Here is a 10,240-nt window from a genome sequence, read left to right on the forward strand (position 1 = left end):
CAGTTTTTAGTTTTACAAGATGTGGTTATAAGCATTCATATTATACAGCATTTTTTGTTCATTCAGTAATCTATCTTAGGCACCTTTTATTTCCAATATCCTTTTTTTAATGTAAAGAGGTTTTAAATTTTAATTCAAATTAAATTGTTTAATTTAATCTCTGTTTATTATCTTTATGAGTTCTTCTATTTAAGTATTTCTAAATGTGTAAATGGAACCTAAAATGTATTTAGATGTTACAGCAATGTGGGGCATTTAATTTTATTAACAGCAAAGAATATTACTTTTTCATGTCTCTAAAATATAACTGAAATAAGGATTCAAGAGAAAATTGAAAAGAAAATAATGTTTGAAAGTCTGCTTCTGTACTAATGTGATTATCTGATTATCCTGAGCCACCCAATCTGTGACAGCTTCAGTGTCCCTGTTAAGTGTCATTTTGTAAAACTCAATCTTTTATGCCAGGGATATTCTCTGTTTCAATGCCTGATTTTACAGTGGTGTCTGTACAAATGCAGACCTGGCAGAAATCAGTCATGCTCGCTACAATCTTAATAACTTGCTTCTTTCCATTCACTGAAATATTAATTTCTAACACAAAGCTTCTTGCTTTAGCTACTGCTTTCCCCTAGGGTTATGTCTTTAACATTTGTTTATTTCTCTGTCCCTAAAGTTTTTTTTTTCTTATTTTTATTTTTATTACTGCATTATAAGTGCATTCATTTGCCTGGTGAGTGTGAGACTTACACACCTTGTATATTTAGAAAGGATTTTAGTCTTTTATTCTCTTTTATATTTTCACTTGAAGGATGCCTGATTCTATATAAGGCTCTATTTTCCCAACACCATATCTGTGGCCTTCCTTGGGGTCTGTTTTTGCCTCCAAAGCCTACTCTTCATATTGATCACTTGCACGTGTAAGTAATGATGGTTTTCAGATGTCCACGTGGGATTCTGCCAAAAGAGCAGTGACTTCTTTCACATTGAGCCGTCCGGTCTCACCCTGCTCACTCTAACCTTCACATTTTTTTCTCTCTTCTAGATATATTTTTCCCCCTTTTCCTAGGCCCTCAGACCCTACTAACCTTTCATATTCTGAATACGTTCAGGGATTAACTGATTTCCACAGTATGGGAAAAACTGCTGCTAAAATGTACCGGTATATTTGTGCTACCTTTTTGTTGGGAGTCGAGCACGACTTCCCTCTCCCAGCGTGTAGCTTCTAGTTCCCTCCACCCCTCGCCCAGCGCTGTGCCCAACACGTGTAGCAGCCAGAGGCCTAGGCATGACCTCTGCCAGACTCGCTACCAGGAGGTTCCAGTTCAGGTTCCGCTGATCAGAAGCACCTGTGAGAGGTCTGGAGGCCGGAAGCGGCGCGGAGGCCATTTTGTTGCACTTCCGGCAGCAGAAGCTCACGCGCGGGTTTCAGCGGAGACGCGGCCGCAGCCTCTGGGCGTCTTCCCGGGAGTCCTCTGCCTCAGTTTGTACGGCGTAATCCTGCCCGGCGGTTTTCAAAGCGCCATCAGCGTCGCCACATTCCTGGACCTTCCCTAGACCTACCGGTTCGGAAGCTCGGAGGTAAGCGTTTTTTACTGGCTCCTTCAGTTGTTTCCACAAACCAAAATTGAGAGCCGCTGAAGCGCATTTTAATGGAACAGATACGACAGAGTTTTCAAACTGGGTTTAGTTAACATAGTCACCAGGAATGAGTCTAAAAACTACAGATTCTTGGGTCCAGCCACAAATCTTCCCACAAACAAGACTCTCCAAGAAAAGGACCCGTGAATCTGTAGTCTTACAAGATGATTGTGATTTTGTGGAAAGTTGGTCGAGTATTGCTCTGTAGTCTCCCCAGTTTCTTGTGTAAATATTTCCTTTTTGTTATAGTCGGAAAGAAAGGGGAAAACAGTTATGTTTTAACGGAAAAGCTCTGACTTATTTGGTAAAGTGTGCACTCAGAATAGTATCCCCCTTTTAAAACGTTTGCATCCTAGGTTCTGTATTTCTCAGAAAGACTAACCAGCTAAGGATGGTTCCATCACAATCACTGTTGAAATTGCAGACACCTGGGTTCCACTTAGACTTAGTTGAATTGGCTCTCTGAGCGTGGGGGCATGTTCAGCAAATACCAGCACCCTAGAATGTTGAGAACCACCAAGCAGTTTTTCTGTAATTTATACTAGACTACACTAGAATGTATCACAAGATATGCTGTCTATACTCCAGTTAAATGTGATAAAAGGAAACCTACAGAGTCCTAATATAGGATCTGGGCTTCAGTTTCTTCATGGAAAGTTGAGAGTGTGAAAATAGATTATCTCTAATTTCTCTTTCTGTTCTGAAGTGCTTTGATTAAATTGTGTGTTTTGTCAACCTGTACCACAGCCATTTACAAGAACCATAAATAATGTTACATTGTTTTCTTTGGGCCTTCTGCTTGACCCCGTTATATACTGCATTGACTAGGGGCAAATATTTCAGCTTTATCACCATTGGTGCAAAACAAAGGGAAGAAAGAGGGGAGTGCTCTAAATATTTCGTTCATACTTTAATCCATTTCTTACACATTTGTTATTCCTTTTTCTAAAAATATTCAAAATGATGGTCATATTCTTGAACAGTTTTACAAGATGATTTATGTAGATTTTAATTCCAAATGAAAATATTAAAATTCTTAATGAAAACATCAAAAAGTCAAAAAAATCCAAAAACATACAATTTTAACTCAATGTTTAATTTTAGTCAAATATTATTTATTATAAAATACAGTCTATATTAATGTTATATAAATGGCTAACATGACTACATGTTTAATCATTCAGGCTTTTTATTGTTGTTTGGAGTTAAAATGTGTCTTCTTGGCCTATGAATAAGCAATAATAAATAATCTATATACTGGAAGAGAAACTGTTGAGAAGCATTAGCACTATGTGTTGCATTGGTATTTAGTAAACGCTTCTTGAATGGTGGTAAGTTACTCCACAGATTATTTCTGACACAAATGATGATTTTTAAAAACGCCTTTGCATGATTTGACTAGTGAACAGTAAGTCCTTCTGTGGGCTTAGAGATGTTTCAGGGGTTTTTTTGGTCTACAATTTTAATTTCTTAAAACAATTTCCCTTTGCTCTGAGATGCTGAAATTGCTTTGGATAAATTAAGAGTTCTTAAGGGCATGGAAGTGACAACCATGAAACTGCAGAAACTGCATTATTTCTTCTGTAATTTTGGGGTGAGAAGGGACAATCTGATTGAAGAAGAATGTTTCTGGAAAAATTGGGATACAGGAAAAATCCAGCAACCATCCAAAATTGATTAAAAGGTCTCATGTTGTTTGGTGACTTAACCTGGAATGATAAGTAAATAAAAAATGTTGGTTTGTTGGCTTTTCTTGTCAGTTTTTAGGATGCTTCCCAAAGCTAATTTACCAGTTACCTTACTTCTGGAGCATTTCAGTCTCATCAGGTGTTCTGAGTTAATGACAAGGAAAGGGCGGAGCCATGGCTAAGGGTCACTGTTCAATAAAACCAAGTCTGTAAGCCTTCAGAGCTCAGTTCAGGATCTGTTTAGCCAGGTATTTTTCCTAATTGAGACGTCAGCCAGTTTCTTAACTTCAAAATTACATTATTTAATTTTATTTTGATAATTATATTCACAGTTCTGGTGATGTTTGATGTTGGTACATTTTTACTAATGAAAGTCTGTAGTGATTAATGTGTTTTTGGTCTTTAAGTAGATTTCATTTTGTTATTGCTAAGAATAATACTGGTGCAATAAAATGTATATGTATAGGTTGTACAAAATGTGCCAAACATTTTAAAACATGTAATTTTTGTAAATTATTCAAAATGAAAATTTCCTCCTTTCCAGAGACTTTATTCACCAGCTGGCATAAGAAATGTTTGTGTGCGAAGCAGAAAGAATAATACTAAGACCTTTGACATTGTGGGATTCGTATTTTTTTAAAGAGTAAAAGTTATTTTATATAAAAAATTAAATTCCTATCCTGAGATATATTTGATGTGGTTAAATAATGCAAAGTTAAAGAAAAAGTGAATTTTACTTTTAAACAAGAGCATTGAAATGGTTTGTGTATATTTGAGAAATACATCAGGCTTAGCTATAAAATCAGATTTTCCTTGGTAATATTTTTTGGAAGAAAAATGGTCTTTTGTAAACTAACGAAGTTTCCTAGGGAACTGAAAGAATGATAATGCCATGTAAAGAATAATGAATTAGCATGAGCAGAGTAAGATGCGCTTGATTCTGACTCTGAGTTAGAAGATATCCGACCAGCTCCAAGCACTGGTTTTGTCAAGAGTTGCAGAATAGTTTCAGATGGAAAAATCATGACCAACCTTTTTCTCAATCATGAGCAATAGTGAACCATCAGATTATTATATATTGTCTCATTAATATGCATCATTCTAAAGAAAGGGTCTTTTCCTTTATTGGAATCAGAATAAAAAAATTTTAAAGCAGAAAGATCAGCACAAAAAGTATTTTGAGGAAATTCTTCATAGTCTGTTTACTTCTCACATCTATAATAAAATAAAAGCACACCATAGTTGCCTCATCTGTGTTTCCATTTTGGTGTTTGGGCAGTACACAAGGTGTGAAACTAAAAAGACTCCACATATCTAAATTAATAAAAGAATAGGAAAAGTTAGTTCCTCTCGCAAAAAATAAATCATTTTTAAACTTCTCATTTCCACAATGATTGCCTTAGATAGTGGTTCTTGAAGTCTGTTTTCTGGACCACCAACCACAGCACCTTAAGACTTGTTATAAATGTAGATTCTCAGGCCCCACCCAGACCTACTGAATCAGAAACTGAGAGTAGGGCCCATCAGTTCTGACAGCTCACCACAGAATTCTGATGCCTACTGAAGTTTGAGAACAACCACCTTAGACAATGGACATAAATTAACAAAGCTGAGATAGATGGGTCTGAATTTCTGGGTAGACTCATTGGTTCTCCTTGGATCTCAGTCCTGCCTGCTGATCCCACTTTGGGATGTTTTCAAGGCCCCGACTCAGATCAGTTAAATCAGAATCTCTACCTGAGCATCAGCATCTGAAAATTTCTCTGGTGGTTCTAATGAGCAGCAGGGTGGACAGACGCTGTTGTAGGTTACACACACTTGCTCTGTAGGTCAGCTGCTGGCCGTATGTTCAGCACAGACTAACCTGTGGTTGTTCCTGTTGCCCTTTTCTGCTGACACTGCTTCCCTACTTTTCCCTGTTATCCCAGTAGCTGAGTACACAGAGCCAAAAAGTGTGGGTCAGCTGCCAGAGCAGCTTAGATATGAGTTCCTCCCATCTTTGGAAATTTTACATTCAATTGAAAAATCAACTCACTATCCCTTGGATTATTAAACAGACTACACTACTGATTTTCTTGCTCTTAGACTTAGCTCTTTCCAATCTCCTCTCTGCATTGTAGTCAGTGTCATCTTTCTAAAATGCAAATATGATCAGCTCCAAACTCTTAAAAATGGCTTGCAAGACTGTGCATAAGCTCCCACCTACTCTGCCTACTATACCCTCCCCCATTCCTCTTGCTGTGGCCACACTAATACTTAGTTTAGGATGTTAGTTTGAATCCAACATGTTTTCTCTCTCCTCCTGTTGGCAGAACACATGTTATTCTCTCTACTTGGAACACTGGTCCCTGACAGATGGTCACCTCACGATCATGCACTCATTCAAGTCTTTGATATGATAGCTTCCAAGAAAACTTGACTGACCATCCAAGCTTGAGTTAACATTTTCTGAGGTACCTTAGAATCTCCCTTACGACACTTTGTTATGGCTTCCTTAATTAGTTGAAATTCCCTGGGGACTGGAAAATTAAAGAAGGTATTCTTAATATTTGATTGCTAAATTTTTATTTCTACACCTGGCACAGAGCCTGGACATAATATGTTTTCATTGAACTTTTATTGAATAAATGAAAGGATGAATTTAAAACAACCTCAATACAAGTAACACAACCAAATAGCAAATTAAAAGTAAACAAAACATGAACCAGAATTTTAAGAAAATCTAATCTACAGTCAGGAGTGAAAATTTTGCATTAAATGTGTTAATGACAGACATAAGGCCCAGATGACTCATCTCCCAGGTAAATATCCTTTTTCTTACACCATCCTGACACGTTAATCCTTCAGTTTTCATCTGTGTGAAGTAACTGGCTTCTGGCAAAACATCTCAGAGATGCTATTTTCTTATTAAAAAGATGTCCATTTCTCTTAGTTTGTCAGTATTTCCCATACTATTTTCCTCAGGCTCTAGAGTCACAGGATTTTAATAGACATTTCATATAAAATGTTCTCTGGTCAAATAAGTTTGGGAGGTACAAGGTTAAATTAAGTTAAGCAGCTTCCTTTAGTGCAGACACATTCAGAGTCTTTATTATGTTTATATGCTTTGTAAATCTCCAAAAGAGAAAAATAGTAAGCACTAAAGAGCTCTTATTCATGAAACCATGGAACTCATTAGTATAGAACCCCTAACTGGTCTACTTTAGAGGGGCCTAGTGGACATTGTGTGTCTGTGCATGTGCACATGCATTCATGCTCCACTACTCTTTCCTTGGGGAATGTTTCTCTTCTATTCAGTGTAGTTCTAAGGGAGCGTGTCAATCACATGGTCCTACCATCTCCTACCCACCCCTCTGGAACCCAGATCTGACCAAGATCATCAGGATAATCTTATCTCCCTAGTCAACGAGTACAGCAGTCCAAGGATGGATATGCAACCCAAGCAGGACCTACTTGAGTCCGTTATGAGATTAGATAGACACTGGGAGAAAGAGATGCTCTTTCTTTTCGTTCCTAAACTGTGGAGATCTTGACCTGAGCCTGACAGCAGCCATCTTTCCTACCATGTGGAAAAGCTTGCATAAAAGAATGAAGTCATTGCATAGAGGTGAGCAGAGGCCAGAGATAGAAAACTGAGTCTGATAGCTTTGTTAGAGACCCTGGATTGAAATGTGCTCAAGGTCTACCCCATGCTTAGACTTCCTAGATGTATGAGTCAATACTAAATTTATTTACTTGGTTATTTACTTACTTCCTTATGCCAGCTTGAATTTGCATTCAGTTTCTTTTGAATATGTGTATGTTTTTATTGAAGTATAGTCAGTTTACAATGTTGTGGCAATTTCTGGTGTACAGCATAATGCTTCAGTCATGCATGAACATACATATATTCCTTTTCATATTCTTTTTCACCATAAGTTACTATAAGATATTGAATATAGTTCCCTGTGCTATATAGTATAAACTTGTTTATCATTATATATAGATTAGTTAGCATCTGCAAATCTTGAACTCCAGTGTATCCCTTCCTACCCCCTTCCCCTCCCTGGTAACCATGTTTGTTTTCTGTGTCTGTGAGTCTGTTTCTGTTTTGTAAATAAGTTTGTCTTTTTTTTTTTTTTTAAAGATTCCACATATAAATGATACCATATGTTTTTTTTTTCTTTCTCTTTTGGCTTACTTCGCTAAGAATGACATTCTCCAGGTCCATCCATGTTACTGCAAATGGCCTTATTTTATGGGGGGGGTTCATGGCTGAGTAGTATTCCATATAAATATACCATAGCTTCTTTATCCAGTCATCTGTCAGTGGACATTTAGTTTGTTTCCATGTCTTGGCTAGTGTAAATAGTGCTGCAGTGAACATTGGGGTGCAGTTGTCTTTTTGAATTAAGTTTCTCTCTGAATATACGTCCAGGAGTGTCATTGCTGGATCATATGGTTAATCTGTTTTTAGTCTTTTGAGGAATCTCCGTGCTGTTTTTCCATAATGGCTGCACCAAACTACATTCCCAGGAGGGTTCCCTTTCTCCACAGCCTCTTCATCATTTATCATTTGTGGACTTTTGAATGATGGCCATCCTGACTGGTGTGAGGTGATAGCTCATTGTAGTTTTGATTTGCAGTTCTCTGATAATTAGCAATACTCAGCATTTTTTTTTATGTGCCTATTGGCCATTTGTTTCTTCATTTGAGAATTGCTTGTTTAGGTCTCCTGTCCATTTTTTGGATTGCATTGTTTGTTTTTTTCTTATTAAGTTGTATGAGCTGTTCTTATATTCTGAAGATTAAGCCCTTATTAGTCTCATCTTTTGCAGATATTTTCTCCCATTCCATAGGTTGTCTTTTTGTTTTGCTTATGGTTTCCAGAATTGTCTATGCAAAAGCTTTTAAGTTTAATTAGGTTCCATTTGTTTATTTTTACTTTTAATTCTACTACCTGGGTAGACTGCCCTAGGAGAACATTGCTGAGATTTATGTCGGATAATATTTTGCCTGTTTTCTTCTAAAAGGTTTATAGTGTCTTGTCTTATGTTCAAGTGTTTCAGCCATTTTGAGTTGTATTTTTGTGTATGATGTGAGACAGTATTCTAACTTCATTGATTTATATGCAGCTGTCTGATTTTCCCAGCATTGTTTTCTGAAGAGACTGTCTTTACTGCATTGTATATTCTTGCCTCATTTGTCAAAGATTAATTGACCAAAATTTTGTGGATTTGTTTCTGGGCTCTCTTTTCTGTTCCATTGATTCATGTCTGTATTTGTACCAATACCATGCTGTTGGGATTACTGTAGCTCTATAGTATTGTCTGAAGTGTGGAAAGGTTATTCCTCCAGCTTTATTATTTAGCTTCAGTATTTGCTTTGGCAATTCTGTGTCTTTTGTGATTCCATATAAATTTTAGGGTTAATTATCCTAGTTATTTGAAAAACATCCTGGGTAATTTGATAAGGATTGCATTAAATCTGTAGGTTGCTTTGGGTAGTATGCCCATTTTAACAAATTGATTACTCCAATCCAAGAACATAGAGTATCTTTGCATTTCTTTAAGTCATCTTTAATTTCCTTAGTCAGTGTTTTGTAGTTCCCTGTGTGTAAGTCTTTCACTTCCTTGCTCAGATTTATTCCCAAGTATTTTATTTTTTTGGACACAATTTTAAAAGGGATTGTTTCTTCACTTTCCCTTTCTGATGTTTCATTGTTAGTAAAGAAATACCACTGATCTCTCTATGTTAATCTTGCATCCTGCTACCTTGCCAAATTCTTTTATCAGCCCTAGTAGTTTTTGTGTGGAGCTTTTAGGGTTTTCTATATATAGTATCATGTCATCTGTATATAATGACAATTTTACCTCTTCTTTTGCAATATGTATACCTAATTTTTATTTTTATTTTTTGTCTAATTGCTATGGCTAGGACATCCAATATTATATTGAATAGAAGTGGTGAGAATGGGCATCCTTGTCTTAGTCCAGATTTTAGCAGGAAGACTTTCAACTTTTCACTGTTGAGTATTATGCTGGCTATAAGTTTGTCATAAATAGCTTTTATTATGTTGAAATATGTTCCCTCTGTACCCACTTTGGTTAGAATTTTTATCATTAAATAGGTGTTGAATTTTATCAAATGCTTCTTCTGCATCTGTTGAGATGATCATGTGATTTTTGTCCTTCCTCTTGTTGAAGTGGTGTATCACGTTGATTGATTTGCATGTGTTGAACCATCCTTGTGTCCCTGGGATGATGTTGGATTCTGTTTGCTAATATTTTCCTAAGGATTTTTGCATCTATGTTTATCAGTGTTATTGGCCTATAGTTTTCTTTTTTGGTAGTGTCCTTGTTTGGCTTTGGTATCAGGGTGATGGTGGCGTCATAGAATGAGTTTGGTATGAGCTCTTCTTTGTATGTTTGATAGAATTCCTCAGTGAAGCCATCTTGTCCTGGACTTTTGTTGCCAGGGTGTTGGGTTTTTTTTTTTTTCATTGTAGTGATTGTTCTGTTCAAGTGATCTGTTTCTTCTTGATTCAGTTTTGGTGGACTGTATGTTTCTAGAAATCGTCCATTTCTTCTAAGTTGTCCAATTTATTGCCGTATGGTTGTTTGCATTTGGTTTCATTTGGAGAGAGGTCTTTAATAATGGATAGACCATCTTTCTTTTTATAAGAAGGAGGCAAGGAATGAATGAGGCCACTGGCAGAAGTTTTCATCAGGATGTTGGAGAGCATGGCCTTAGGGACTTGGGAAGAGGAGATGATGTTTAAGTGAGCCGCAGACTTGCAGAATGCCCAGGATTTCCCATAAAGTTAGCAGGGATATCTTATGTCCAGTTGCACCACTGGGAGGAACAGCAGTCAGTCCCTGGCAGTTCCACATGGACCATAGTACCCTGATGGAAGAGAGGAATTAGAAATGGAG

Source organism: Vicugna pacos, chromosome 7, assembly GCF_048564905.1.
Source record: "Vicugna pacos chromosome 7, VicPac4, whole genome shotgun sequence".
Taxonomy (NCBI): domain Eukaryota; kingdom Metazoa; phylum Chordata; class Mammalia; order Artiodactyla; family Camelidae; genus Vicugna; species Vicugna pacos.